The sequence below is a fragment of the Puma concolor genome, chromosome B3 (assembly GCF_028749965.1).
Source record: "Puma concolor isolate L17-30 chromosome B3, mPumCon1.1.hap2, whole genome shotgun sequence".
In the NCBI taxonomy this organism is placed as follows: domain Eukaryota; kingdom Metazoa; phylum Chordata; class Mammalia; order Carnivora; family Felidae; genus Puma; species Puma concolor.
Genome location: NC_141672.1, coordinates 45960705 through 45975244, shown reverse-complemented (window position 1 = coordinate 45975244; position 14540 = coordinate 45960705). Strand labels below are relative to the sequence as shown.

General features: G+C 40.1%; 1 pseudogene; it reads right to left on the bottom strand.

Annotated features, from left to right (window-relative positions):
* Positions 1 to 5674: 5674 nt before the first annotated feature.
* On the bottom strand, positions 5675 to 13349 carry LOC112855775 (26S proteasome regulatory subunit 4 pseudogene; annotated as a pseudogene).
* Between the last annotated feature and the right edge of the window lie 1191 nt (positions 13350 to 14540).

Sequence of the window (14540 nt, the reverse complement as noted above, 5' to 3'; positions counted from 1 at the left end):
AACAAGGCACCATGAGATCATACATGATAGGGATGATTAATTTTGTTTACTTTTAGGGAAGAAGTCATAGGGGCGATGATATTGTAGTAGGTGGATAATATGTTTGTGTGAACCACGGCTTGCCTTTTCTCTGGACAGCTTGATAGCAATGGTGGAAGTGTAAAAAATGAAAATTATCAATTTCATTCATTTTATGCTTTGTATAGCCTTTGAAGAAAGAGAAGCTTAGCCAATAATTTTGAAGCTTGAAACACATTTTTTTTTTTTTCCTGTGATGTCCCAACAGGGCCTCTGTTATCGGAGTACAACTTCCTCCTCAAAGCAGGAAACTGGGAATCAGATATGACAACATACAGAATAACACATATGTGAAAACATACTTAGGACTTTTTTGAGAAGTATTTAATGAACTTAAGGACAGGACTGTTACCACACATATCAATCACACATTGTTTTTATTCAGAGTGGAGGTTTACAGCTTTGCTGCTACTACAAGTGTAAAGAAAGATAACTGCATGGTGCCATGCAAAAGTAGCCTTGGAGTAGCAAAGAATGAAGATGACTCAGAAAGGGATAGGATTCTAGGACGCCTGGGTGGCTCAGCCAGTTGAGCGTCTGACTCATGCTCAGGTCATAATCTCATGGTTTATTGGTTCAAGCCCCACGTCAGGCTCTGTGCTGGCAGTTCAGAGCCTGCTTGGGATTCATTCTCTCTCTGTCTCTCTCTCTCTCTCTCTCTCTCTCTCTCTCTGCCCCTCCCCTGCTCATGCTCCCTTTCTCTCTCAAAATAAGTAAATAAACATTAAAAAAAAGAAGAAGAAAGGATTCAAATTTACATTCAGTACATAGAAACTTCAGTGATAGTATGTGTGGCTCAAGGGGAGTCTTACCAAGAGGAGTCTTCTCTTTAGCTAGTGGTGACTATAAAAGTCAAGCTGTTTGGTAAGAAAGTCAAGAAATATGGGAGGTTATAGTAGGGGCAGAGACCAAAGAGGGAAGGAAAGCATACAGAAACCTAGGGAAGTTCAGCAACAGTAAAGGTAACAGATGGCGAAAGCCATGGGAGCAATGGAGCCTTAAGGAGCATGTAATCTTAGTGTGAAAATGCTGGCTCCGGAGTAGCTCTGGACAAGCAGGAACACTCACATGCCCCTTCCTTTTATAAGGCCATTACTCTACCACTTTGAAAACACACTTTGGCTCTATTGGAGGGACATCTAGGAAAAGGACAAAACAGGCTCAATTTACTTTAATAATATGTGTATGTATTACTCTTCAGATCTTGCTGAAGGTGTCTTGCTGAAGGCACACACAAAAAATTACACATAGCTCAGCAGTCTCAGAAAGAGGCAAGAAGGTGTGGTAAAAAATCAGTGGGCTTCTATTAGAGTAACAGTTAACTGTGGAGAGGTGTGACAGAACCCATACAGTGGGCATTCAAAAGAAGCAAAACCACTGTATACGTTTCCAAGGAAAATCTGGTTCGAGTATACTATTTAATTGATAAAACAAATGATTTTTTCAAGGAAACGCTGGTAGCTGAGCTCTGTACTTTTTGAAAAGTGTCTTTGAGATTTCAAACAAGAGTAGGTATTAAAAGCATAGCTATACTTGGTAGAAAATGTCAGCAAATCCTAAAACTGCAGAATAAGTTGGTGGCTTTTTTAAAGAACTCATTTCTGAGCAAAATCTCTCCCTTGGACCATTTTAGCAAGCTGATGTAACTAGGTTATTTTAGCCAGGCAGTCTCTTTTTTCCTATAGCAGGTGCATGTGAATTAGGTGTGTAGAACTTAGGAAGAATAAGGACAGACTGGCTAGTCTTTTGCAGACAGGCTCCCTCAAATTAAATTTCAATGATTGGAAAATGTCACTTTCTTAAAGAGTTCAAAATGTCACATGAGTTTCTATTCCTTTATATAAAGAATACAAACTCATGCATTAACAAAGATTCTGTTCCCACCAATTTTTATCAACTTCTGATATCATTAGTTTAAGATTACTCTGGGAGCACAGCAAAACAAAATTATTTTATTATCAGACTATTGTTGAGCTTGCTACCAAACAAGTAGGTTAGTGTCTTCACCTTTCCATTTTATTTCCTATACAACCTCCCCAAATCTATCTATCTATCTATCTATCTATCTATCTATCTATCTATCTGTCTGTCTGTCTGTCTGTCTGTCTGTCTGTCTGTCTATCTATCTATCTATCTATCTATCTATCTATCTATCTATAGATATGCAAATACATATGAAAAAAATATAGGGGCACCTGGGTGGCTCAGTTGGTTGAGTGTCCGACATTGGCTCAGGTCATGATCTCACAGCTCGTGGGTTCGAACCCCGTGTCGGACTCTGTGCTGACAGCTTGGAGCCTGGAGCCTGCTTTGGATTCTGGGTCTCCCTCTCTCTCGGCCCCTAACCCACTTGCATTCTGCCTCTGTCCCTCTCAAAAATAAACAAACATTAAAAAAAATATATATATGAAAATGGATATTTATATTTGTATGAAGATATTTTCAGCTACTTTCTAATGTTTTTAGAAAGTCCTATGAAATAAATAACTTAAGTAGTAATAGAATTGATTGTCTCATATAACAAGAAGGCTCAAGGTTAAGTCAGAGGTGCAATGATGACATCAAAGACGCAGGTTACTTCTACCTTTTTGCTTGGCCATCCTCTTATGCTCTCTTCAGCTAACAACTGTCATGATCCCAAGACTGCAATCACAGTACCAGACACCATGTACAAATGCAATGACATCTAGCCACGGGAGGGACTGTTTCTTTTTGTATGTTTCTCTTTCATTGTTTGTAAATACGGTTCTACTTAGGAAAGTAATGCATTTCAACAGAAAATGAATATCTTCCTTTAATGGTAAGAAAAAGCCTTTCCAGAAGTATCTTAGTAGATTTCCCATTGTATTTTATTAGCTAGATTTGCATCACAGACCCATGCTTGAATACATCACTGACCAAGGAGATTGGGACCACACTGATTACCTTAGAGCAACATCTCTTGACCTTGGTACTATTGGTGTTTTGGAAGAAATAATTCTTTGTCTGGGGGGACTAGTGAACTGTACATTGTAGAATGTTGACCAGCATCTCTCGTCTCTCCCTACTAGATGCCAATAGCACTTCTCCCAAGATGTGACAATCAGCAATGTCTCCAGACACTGCTGAATATACCCTGGGAAACAAAGTCAATCAATCACCCCACTGAGAACCACTGACTTAGGTCAATCATAACTTACTCCATGGGTCTGGGGTCACCAACCCTGAAGCACAAAGAAGGTCTGAGATCAGGATTCTGTTAACAAGGAAGAAAAAGGAAATTGTTATTTGAGAGGCAGTCAGTGGATAGGGAGCCCCATTCCCTCACCCCCCGATTTTTTCTTGTCATTTTTCAACAAACAGATCAGGGACTTACTGAAAATATGAAAGATATAAAAATGAGTTATCTGATATTACTCAAAGAATGCTAGTTCCTGTCTAAATGCCAAGTGGATAATATAAATATCCTTATATCCAATTGGTAATCTAGAAAATATAACCAGGGATAATTTGTGTTGAAGCACCAAAATTATGATTGGTTTGTTGGTTGTATTCTACAGGATTTAGATGTTCCTACTTTTGTCATGTTCTTGCAGCATTACCTAAGATTCTGCCACAACTCAGGTCCTATATCTAATGTTTAAGACTTTCTACTCTTATAATTTTTATTTGTCATCCATTGGTGATGAACACTTGCATCCTGGATTAAATCATTTGGTACGAAAAAGTGTGAACGTTTAAATTAATTCTAGGGGCGCCTGGGTGGCGCAGTCGGTTAAGTGTCCGACTTCAGCCAGGTCACGATCTCGCAGTCCGTGAGTTCGAGCCCCGCATCGGGCTCTGGGCTGATGGCTCAGAGCCTGGAGCCTGTTTCAGATTCTGTGTCTCCCTCTCTCTCTCTGCCCCTCCCCCGTTCATGCTCTGTCTCTCTCTGTCCCAAAAATAAATAAACGTTGAAAAAAAAAATTTAAATTAATTCTAAAGCCATCTATTGAGGATCTTTTGTGTGCCAGGCATGAATACTATGAAGGAAAGTGACAAGACTGAAATACTGCATTAGAGAGTTAGAGAGAAAGCTCTTTGAGGAAGTAACATTTCAGCCAAGACAAGGGGGAGAATGGCGATAGATTGAGGAAGGGGACCTGTCTGATTATATAATGGGCTGTAGGAAAGAGTTCTGATTTTATGGTAAGATCAGGAAGAAGAATGGACTTGGGAATGGTGTGTGTGTGTGTGTGTGTGTGTGTGTGTGATGAACTGCTTCCCTTTTGCCTGTTGTGGTTTTGTACTTGGAATGTAGCATGATTTTCAGCTGAGTTTTACTCCTGTGCTATAATAATTTGTGGGATATGCAAACCTTTATTCTCCTTTTGTGATTTTTTTCCCTTTCCATTTCTAAAGGCAGCATTGCTACTTGGCTTCTAGTCTCTCCAGCACAACTTAGGCCTCCTGGGTCTCTAAGAAGCCCCAACCTCTGGCTTTAAACCTGATGTTCCCACATGAGTGTCTTCAGGATCTAGGTCTATGGCCTTTTTTGGACCATTCCTTTTCATCTTACTCCATTGGCTGTGGAGAGAACATCTCCTGGGGAAAATCCCACTAGGAAAATTCTTCTGGGAGCAGTAAGATCCCTCTATTTTTTTCTGCCTCACTTCCAAAAACCTCTTCATAACTGTAGGAATTAAACCATTCTTAATATAGATCACTGCTGCCCTTGCAGAAAAATATTTCTAGGATTTAAAAAGAAATCACTGAACCATTTCTTAATGAGTAACTTCTGAGTGTTAGGCACAGGGCTTGGCATTAGGATATAGTAATGAATAAAGCTTACTCTCCATTCTTTTGAAGTGCTCCTCTGCAGGGGGTTATAATAAATAAAAAAGTAGGCACCCTGGTGGCTCAGTTGATTGAGCATCTGACTCTTGATTTCGGCTCAGGTCATGATCCCAGGGTTATAGGATTGAGCCCTGCATCCAGCTCTGCCCCAAGCGTGGAGCCTGCTTAAAATTCTTTCTCTCCCTCTGTCCCTCTGCCCTTCTCCCTAGGTAGCGCGCGCGCTCTCTCTCTCTCCCTCTCTCTCAAAACTAACAAACAAACAAAGTGATTACTGTTACAAAATTTTGTGAAAGGATGAGTAGGGAAGTTCTGGTTTGAAGAGGCTTTAGCCAACTCCCATGTCACCCTAAATGAAAATAAAATCTAAGTAAAAACTGGACTTGCTAGGCAAAAAGTTCCCCAGTGTACTTCCCTTTTCCTCCAAAGTCCCTCCTAAACATAAATTCTGGCATCTCCAGTGCTCTGTGGAGACTTTAAGCCAATACTTAAGATTGTGTCAGGGTTAACCAGTTGCAGAGAAGGGAGAGGAACCTTCTAGGCTGAGGGATGAGTAGACCCAAAGGCCCTGAGATGGAACAGAGATTGCCTGACTTGATAGAGGAGCTAACAAAATGCTTTCATTGTTTCCTGCTGAACTTCAGTACTTGGATTCCATGGAATACATAGATATTTTATTTTATTTTATTTTGTTTTATTTTATTTTGTTTTGTTTTGTTTTGTTTTATTTAGTTTAGTTTGTTTTTTTTTTTTTTTTTTTTTGAGAAGGGGCTCGCTTTATTGGGGAGAGAGCAACCAACAGATGAAGGCAGTCTGGTGGGCATCCTACACATCATGCTCAAAAAGATCACAGGAGATTCTGCTAAGAAAGATCAACTGGAACATGGGTTCCTCTGGGCAACTCACCCAACCTCATCCCTCTGAGGAATTGGGATACTCCTAACCACTTCCTTGAAGGCAAATGTGTTCACTACAGATAGAGCCCCTTAGGGGTGCCTTCTTGTTTTTTATAAAGAACATCTTCTTTAGATTTTTTGAAGTCTTCATTTGTTTCTTTAATTCTACATTCTCTCAAGGCCATCAGACCAGCTTCTGTACAGATTGCCTTGATGTCAGCCCCAGAGAGGTCATCTTTAGCCATGATCAAGTCGTCCAGGGTTACATCATTGGCCAGCATCATCCTGCTTGTGTGGATCTGAAAGATGTGCTTCTTAGTCTTTTCATCAGGCAGGGGGAACTCAATTTTCCAGTTGATGCAGCCTGGTCTGATAAGGGCTGGATCCAAAGTTTCTATTCAGTTTGTGGCCATGATAACTTTCATGTCACCCCTTGAATCAAATCCTACTGGTTCAACCAATCCAACATTGTTCATTGAATTTCTCTCTTACCCCTGCAATTTGAGTCGTATATTTTTGTTCCAATGGCATCAATTTCATCAATAAATATGATGGATTGTGCATGTTCTTCTGCAACTTGAAACAATTCCCAAACGAGTTTGGGTCCATCACCTAGGTACTTCTGAATAAGTTCAGAGCCAACCACTCTTAACAAAGTGGCTGAGATTTGGTTTGCTACTGCTTTGGCTAATAAGGTTTTACCTGTGCCAGGTGGACCATAGAGAATGACCCTCTTTGGGAGCTTTATACCCATCTCTTCATAACATTCAGGATGAGTGAGAGGAAGCTCCACAGATTCCTTAATTTCCTGGATTCGGTTGTCCAACCCCCCAATATCAGCATAGGTTTCCTGGGAGGCCTTTTCTACCTTCCACCTCCTAGGGGAGCCATGGGCCAAGGGACCCACGTCATCCATGAGCACACCTATGATGGTATGCACCTTGTGGTTGAGCAGGACTGAGCAGCCTGGTTCCAGCAGATCCTTGTCTACAAAGGAAAGAATGCTGATGTAGTGTTTTAAGCCCACAGATGCAGACACTATGGCATGATTGTCATCAACGATCTCTTCAAACATTCTTACCAACATTGGGGTCCCCCTCAGATCATCCACCTTTGACCTTCCCCCCCTTTTGCTTTTCTTCTAAAGTCTTCATTTGTTTCTGATTTCTTTTTTTTCCAATATATGAAATTTATTGTCAAATTGGTTTCCATACAACACCCAGTGCTCATCCCAAAAGGTGCCCTCCGCAATACCCATCACCCACCCTCCCCTCCCTCCCACCCCCCATCAACCCTCAGTTTGTTCTCAGTTTTTAACAGTCTCTTATGCTTTGGCTCTCTCCCACTCTAACCTCTTTTTCTTTTTTTTCCTTCCCCTCCCCCATGGGTTTCTGTTAAGTTTCTCAAGATCCACATAAGAGTGAAACCATATGGTATCTGTCTTTCTCTGTATGGCTTATTTCACTTAGCATCACACTCTCCAGTTCCATCCACGTTGCTACAAAAGGCCATATTTCATTCTTTCTCATTGCCACGTAGTATTCCATTGTGTATATAAACCACAATTTCTTTATCCATTCATCAGTTGATGGACATTTAGGCTCTTTCCATAATTTGGCTATTGTTGAGAGTGCTGCTATAAACATTGGGGTACAAGTGCCCCTATGCATCCGTACTCCTGTATCCCTTGGGTAAATTCCTAGCAGTGCTATTGCTGGGTCATAGGGTAGGTCTATTTTTAATTTTCTGAGGAACCTCCACACTGCTTTCCAGAGCGGCTGCACCAATTTGCATTCCCACCAACAGTGCAAGAGGGTTCCCGTTTCTCCACATCCTCTCCAGCATCTATAGTCTCCTGATTTGTTCATTTTGGCCACTCTGACTGGCGTGAGGTGATATCTGAGTGTGGTTTTGATTTGTATTTCCCTGATAAGGGGTGACTTTGAACATCTTTTCATGTGCCTGTTGGCCATCCGGATGTCTTCTTTAGAGAAGTGTCTATTCATGTTTTCTGCCCATTTCTTCACTTGGTTATTTGTTTTTTGGGTGTGGAGTTTGGTGAGCTTTATAGATTTTGGATACTAGCCCTTTGTCCGATATGTCATTTGCAAATATTTTTTCCCATTCCGTTGGTTGCCTTTTAGTTTTGTTGGTTGTTTCCTTTGCTGTGCAGAAGCTTTTTATCTTCATAAGGTCCCAGTAATTCATTTTTGCTTTTAATTCCCTTGCCTTTGGGGATGTGTCGAGTAAGAGATTGCTACGGCTGAGGTCAGAGAGGTCTTTTCCTGCTTTCTCCTCTAGGGTTTTGATGGTTTCCTGTCTCACATTCAGGTCCTTCATCCATTTTGAGTTTATTTTTGTGAATGGTGTGAGAAAGTGGTCTAGTTTCAACCTTCTGCATGTTGCTGTCCAGTTCTCCCAGCACCATTTGTTAAAGAGACTGTCTTTTTTCCATTGGATGTTCTTTCCTGCTTTGTCAAAGATGAGTTGGCCATACGTTTGTGGGTCTAGTTCTGGGGTTTCTATTCTATTCCATTGGTCTATGTGTCTGTTTTTGTGCCAATACCATGCTGTCTTGATGATGACAGCTTTGTAGTAGAGGCTAAAGTCTGGGATTGTGATGCTTCCTGCTTTGGTCTTCTTCAAAATTACTTTGGTTATTCAGGGCCTTTTGTGGTTCCATATGAATTTTAGGATTGCTTGTTCTAGTTTTGAGAAGAATGCTGGTGCAATTTTGATTGGGATTGCATTGAATGTGTAGATAGCTTTGGGTAGTATTGACATTTTGACAATATTTGTTCTTCCAATCCATGAGCAGGGAATGTCTTTCCATTTCTTTATATCTTCTTCAACTACCTTCATAAGCTTTCTATAGTTTTCAGCATACATATCTTTTACATCTTTGGTTAGATTTATTCCTAGGTATTTTATGCTTCTTGGTGCAATTGTGAATGGGATCAGTTTCTTTATTTGTCTTTCTGTTGCTTCATTGTTAGTGTATAAGAATGCAACTGATTTCTGTACATTGATTTTGTATCCTGCAACTTTGCTGAATTCGTGTATCAGTTCTAGCAGACTTTTGGTGGAGTCTATAGGATTTCCCATGTATAATATCATGTCATCTGCAAAAAGCGAAAGCTTGACTTCATCTTTGCCAATTTTGATGCCTTTGATTTCCTTTTGTTGTCTGATTGCTGATGCTAGAACTTCCAGCACTATGTTAAACAACAGCGGTGAGAGTGGGCATCCCTGTCGTGTTCCTGATCTCAGGGAAAAAGCTCTCAGTTTTTCCCCATTGAGGATGATGTTAGCTGTGGGCTTTTCATAAATGGCTTTTATGATGTGTAAGTATGTTCCTTCTATCCCGACTTTCTCAAGGGTTTTCATTAAGAAAGGGTGCTGGATTTTGTCAAAAGCTGTTTCTGATTTCTAATGAATTCATTCTTCATGAGAAGATGGTCTAACTTCAGTAATTTTAAGCGATGCTGAGTGTGAGGTGTCACCAGTGACAGCTTGCTGGCAGCATTTGGTCCCTTTGTTTTCTTCTTTTCTCCACTCTAGTTGGTACTTTTTTTTTCTTGTCCTTGTCATCCTTTCTTGCCCCTCCAGGTCCCTGACCACCACTCTGACTTTGACCCAGCTTGCCTTGGCAGCTTGAACCACCACTACTGGAAGTCCTACATAGAGATTTTAAATAGAGGAGCATCAGGAATGGACATTGTTGCTTAGGTTTAGATTTCTAGTAAAAAAGCAAACATTAAGAAGGGACTTGGAAACCATTATGGCCTGGTATTAAATCTACCCACGTGTTAATTATGATAATCAGAATGTGAAGAGTTTAGGAGGGATTGCCTCTTTTATGTGCATCAATAAGTGGGATACATATGGGGTGCCTGGGTGGCTCAGTTGGTTAAGCATTTGACTTGGGCTCAGGTCATAATCTCACGGTTCATGAATTCGAGTCCTGCATTGGGTTAGCTCAAGCCCCACTTCAGGTGAGCCCTGCTTCTCTCTCTCTACCCCTCGTGGGATCCTCTCCTCTCCTCTCTTTCTCCCTCCCTCTCTCTCTGTCTCCATCCTCACTCACTTGCACCCTGTCTCTCTCTCTCTCTCAAAAAAAAAAAGTAGGATACATATGGAAATTGTTTTGGACCATTGGGTTGGTGTTGTAGAAACCATCATCTGAAAGGTCAAAGGGCACTGAAAACAGTGTGAGCTTCTAAGGATAATAGGGAAAGGAGATCTTGGGACCTTGACTGGGTTTTGCCATGGCATTTCACTGGAGGAGGCTGTCAGTCATCACCCTGCATTTCTTTTATTCCCTTGTATAAGCATGCAAGTCACCATAAAGTCAGTGAATCTAAAGGACTTTTTTGAAGAAATTAAAATTATTTAAAAAATTATCTGTGTAACTATCAATATATCCTTTATTACATCTCTCTTCCCCCCACCCCCCGTGAAGAGAGTCTCTTGGTTTTTAGTTTTTAGCAGATTTTTGTGGTGCCACAGATCCAAGAAAAGGATAAGAACTATGATTTTCTGATTTTAATACTTATTCGGCTTTATGTCCCTCACAACCCACATCTCAGTTGTGAGATATACTCATATCTGTTGGAGGTTTACTGACTTTCTCCTTCTGTTTCTCTTTAGTTTTGTTCTATTTATGATGAATGAAGTTATTTCTCATGGCCGAGTAGCCTCTGCCCAGCCTCCCATCGCCACCGTCATACTACATACATGTGTTGGGGCTCAGGGCTTCCAATGACTTTTTCTAGACCTCTTGAAGTGTGTGCCTTTAACTTGGTAAACTTGAAAGCTTTTTCACTTCTTTTTTAAAAATGTTTTAATTTAATTTTTTAAATTTACATCCAAGTTAGCATATAGTGTAACAATGGTTTCAGGAGTAGATTCCTTAATGTCCCTTCCCCATTTAGCCCATTCCCCCCCACCACAACCCCTCCAGTAACCCTCTGTTGTCCATATTTAAGAGTCTCTTATGTTTCATCCCCCTCCCTGTTTTTATATTATTTTAGCTTCCCTTCCCTGTGTTCACCTGTTCTGTGTCTTAAAGTCCTCATATGAGTGAAGTCATATGATATTTGTCTTTCTCTAATTTCGCTTAGCATAATACCCTCCAGTTCCATCCACGTAGTTGCAAATAGCAAGATTTCATTCCTTCTGATTGCCGAGTAATAGTCCGTTGTATATATATATACCACATCTTCTTTATCCATTCATCCATCAATGGACATTTGGGCTCTTTCCATACTTTGGCTATTGTTGATAGTGCTGCTATAAACATTGGGGTGCATGTGCCCCTTCAAAACAGCATACTTGTATCCCTTGGATAAATACCTAGTAGTGCAATTGCTGGGTTGTAGGGTAGTTCTATTTTTAATTTTTTGGGGAATCTCCATCCTGTTTTCCAGAGTGGCTGCACCAGTTTGCATTCCTATCAGCAGTGCAAAAGAGATCCTCTTTCTCTGCATCCTTGCAACATCTGTTGTTGCCTGAGTTGCTAATATTAGTCATTCTGACAGGTGTGAGGTGGTATCTCCTTGTGGTTTTGATTTGTATTTCCCTGCTGATGAGTGATGTTGAGCATTTTTTCATGTGTTGGCTGTCTATCTGGATGTCTTCTTTGGAGAAGTGTCTATTCATGTCTTTTGCCCATTTCTTCACTGGAGTATTTGTTTTTTGGGTGTTGAGTTTGATGAGTTCTTTACAGATTTTGGATGCTAACCCTTTATCTGATATATCGTTTGCAAATATATTCTCCCATTCTATCAGTTGCCTTTTAGTTTTGCTGATTGTTTCCTTCGCTGTGCAGAAGCTTTTTATTTTGATGAGGTGCCAATAGTTCATTTTTGCTTTTGTTTCCCTTGCCTCTGGAGACGTATTAAGAAGTTGCTGTGGCCAAGATCAAAGAGGTTTTTGCCTGCTTTCTCCTCGAGGATTCTGATGACTTTCTGTCTTACATTTAGGTCTTTTATCCATTTTGAGTTTATTTTTGTGTGTGGTGTAAGAAAGTGGTCCAGGTTCATTTTTCTGCATGTTACTGTCCAGTTTTCCCAGCAGCACTTGCTGAAGAGACTATCTTTATTCCATTCTTTCCTACTTTGTCAAAGATTAATTGACCATACGTTTGTGGGTCCGTTTCTGGGTTCTCTATTCTGTTCCATTGATCTAAGTGTCTGTTTTTGTGCCACACTTTTTTCTTATTTAAGCTTCATAATAATAGTTAGTAGGGAAAGACATTTTCACACCCAGTGACCTAGTTCTGCAGTAAGAATGAACCTAGATGCATTCTACTGGAGCCTGTCTCTTGCTTTCCTTTTCATTGCAGTGGAGGATGTAGGTTAAGGATCAAGAGTTTGGGGTGTGGAGAAAAATGAGATGGTATTTTTCCTTTGGAGGTAGGAGTGAGCTTATTAAGGAATAAGTGGAAGGTTCTTAGATTTTATTCTGAGCAGAGGAGTCATGTCTATACAAACGATTGTTTGATTCAGTATGTTTGCTGGTTTGAGATGATTAAGTTTTTTATGTTTCTTTTTAAATGTTTGTCTATTTTTGAGAGAGAGAGAGAGAGAGAGACAGAGCGTGAGTGGGGGAGGGGCAGAGAGAGAGGGAGAGACAGAATCTGAAGCAGGCTCCAGGCTCTGCACTGTCAGCACAGAGCTTGACATGGGGTTCAAACCCATCAACTGCGAGATCATGACCTGAGCCAAAGTTGGACACTAAACCAACTGAGCCACCCAGGCACCCATGAAATGATTGTTTAGTCATTAGGACTTTGCTGTTGCTGTGCCATCTCAGGCCACCTTAATCTTGCTCCTCTTTCAGCTCCTTCTCAGTCCTGCGGCCTCACTGTGCTACACTGATGCCTTTTTGGGGAGCGCCCTCCTCAGAACCTGATACAGGGTCTATAGCCTAATACACTGCACTGGCTCCAGTGGCTTTGTTTTGTGGGGATCATTCCCATTGTGTACATGGAGAAATAGAATCAAGGGAAAGACTTGCCTAAAATGGTTTCACCACCTCCTCACCTTCTTTCTCTTAAAGTAGTGCCATTCAAAGTGTGGCCCACTGGCCAGCTTTAGAACTAGTCTGCCATAAGAACAGAAATGGAGAGAAAGAGTTTTAGAAACTTTGCTAGCAATTTGATAGAGTGATTTTATGTGTGTTGAGTTTAATAATGAGAATTTGGGCTTTTGTCTTTTTTAATTTTAAATTTCTTGTTTTCTAGTTTTATTGTATTTTACAAAACCATCAGTTTACAATGTATTAAGGAAAAAAGCAGTTTGAGAAACATTGAATTAGACCACCTAGACTCTAATGGGACTTTTGACAATGAAGATGTGCTTTCAACATGGAAACCATTGTCATTTCAGTTTAATGATATCTCTGTTGTGCTTTGTAGTTACAATGTCTTTAACTTATCTGAAATTCCCCAAACAGTACAGTGATATGGGGAAAATGCTAGAGTCTTTGCTAAGTTTGGCTCTATACCACCAGTGCAATCCTGGTCAAGTGGTTTAAGTCTTCAAACCTTAGTTTCCTCATCTGTAATAACAATAGTACTCACCTCACAGAGGTGTTTTCTGATTAAATGAAAGAATGTATGTGATATACAGAATAGTGTCTGGATCAAACATTGTAAATGCGATAAATGTTGGATATTAATGAACTGCAGTAAACACTATTATAAAATGGAGATCATGCTTATCTACCATCATGATAAAAGTACAGATTAACATGGTTATAATTATCCACTAAACATTTAAGCAATATCAAGTGCAAGATCTTTTAATGGATACTAGGATATAATCTTTGTACTCTAGCAGTTTAGAATGTAGCAGAGGTATAAAATACACACGTGTGAGATGTGTGTGGAGTAAAATAAAGGCTGTAAGGAAAGAGGAAAAAATGGGGGGAATCCATTTTTTTGATTCCTGTAAGGAATCAAGAGGTTTTAAAGAGGACAGTGTTTGAGATGAACCTGAAAGGATGGATTGAAGTTTTACAACTTTGAGTCAAATATGACACAGAGAAGTTTCAAATGATCATGATAGATTGAGCTAATACCAATCAGATATTAAATCAGACAGTTTGATGTCAATATGTACAGTATGATTCCCTTCCCAATTTATAAGAATATTTATTTATTTTGAGAGAGAGAAAGAGTGCATGCATGCAAGCAGGGGAGGGGGAGAAAGAGAGAGAGAGAGAGAGAGAGAGAGAGAGAGAGAGAAAATTCCAAGGAGGCTCCACACTGTCAGCACAGAGCCTGACATAGGGCTTGATCCCATGAACTGTTGAGATCCTGACCTGAACAAAAATCAAGAGTCTGATGCTTAACCGACTGAACCACCCAGGTGCTCCTGCCCCCATTTTTATTAAAATTATGTATATAGATAAAGGCCTAGATGGAGAAGTTAAGTGATTATTTCTTGGTGGTGAGATCATGGGAAGTATTTATTTTCCCTATTCTTTTAATTTTTTTGTTACTTTTTGGTATTTAAGATTTCATAATATGCATTTTACCAGAGTAGCTTTATAATTGGATAAGCTACTTTTTAAAGGGCTGGCTAAAATCAAAGCTGCTAAATTAAGTATAACTTGGTACTACCTTTAAAAAATTAAAAATGTTTTTAATGTTTATTTTTTTGAGACAGAGAGAGACAGAGCGTAAGCAGGGAAGGGGCAGAGAGAGAGAGAGGGAGACCCAGAATCCGAAGCAGGCTCCAGGCTCCG